Source organism: Poeciliopsis prolifica, unplaced genomic scaffold, assembly GCF_027474105.1.
Source record: "Poeciliopsis prolifica strain line A6 unplaced genomic scaffold, Auburn_PproV2 SCAFFOLD002, whole genome shotgun sequence".
In the NCBI taxonomy this organism is placed as follows: Eukaryota; Metazoa; Chordata; class Actinopteri; order Cyprinodontiformes; family Poeciliidae; genus Poeciliopsis; species Poeciliopsis prolifica.
Genome location: NW_026562377.1, coordinates 5,553,941 through 5,555,024, shown reverse-complemented (window position 1 = coordinate 5,555,024; position 1,084 = coordinate 5,553,941).

Genomic DNA, 1,084 nt, shown 5'->3' with positions numbered 1-1,084 from the left:
GCCACAACACCGAACCGCGCAAGCGCGATGGGTTCCCTTGTTTTTTTTTTGAGACGTCACGAGAGGGTAAAATACGTACTGCCACCTAGTGGAAGCATCCAGAATTACCAGTGTATTTCAAAAACATCAAGCAAAATATCTTGGCTTGATATTTTCTGTGAAACACAAAAATGGGTAGAGTCCCCTAAATAATACTCAAATAGGAGTGTTGCTGCTTTAACAGATTTTTACACAAGTGAAAGTAAATAGTAATCATTCAAGAAATTACTCAATAAAAAAAAGTATTGGTAAAAAAGTCTACTCAAATGGTCATAAAATCTGATTTAAAATGTGAAAAGGATGCAATCAGACAGATAAAAACATACATTGTTGTGCAGATTATGTTATTTAAAAGACTAAAGTGAAGAAAGTTATACAACACAATCAAAACATAGCAAACAAGGTCAATGAGATACTGTTCCAAATCTGATTTTCTAACCTGAAACACATCAAACCACTATTTTCAGTAGTTAGAACAGGGTAATTCCAGTAACACAGTCGTTGACCTCTAAATGTCTCAGTAGGCTCAGCAAATAGAAAATAGAACAATAGAACAATTATGTTTCTTAAACACTGTATGTGTGTGTTCTACACCTTTGATTAAAACATATCTGTTCTTCTTTGAGTAGTCAGAGATTTTAGAGAGAAAGCGATCATTCAAAGGGATGGTGAGTGAAAATTGTTGAAAAAAGCCAGGTGAAGAGGTTATAGATATCTTTCAGTTATCTCCAACCAACATGTTCAGTTTAAACTTTATAAAATATTTTTCTATAATAGCCACAGATTCGCCATGTTGACCACAAGGTGGCGCCAAGCGCACTGATAATAACCTGCGAGGGGCTTTTAAAACCCTGCTGAGAGGAAATGTGTTACCGTATATCTTAATTTTACACAAGTAGCGGCAGAAAAGAAGAAAAAGAAGGGCTAAAAGCACAAGGAAATGCAGAAATGAGCACATTATTACTGATTTTGTCTTTATAGTTTTTAAAGTTTTACAGTGTAGGCACATTGAAATTATTTACCTGGCAAATCAAGAAAAAGTCAG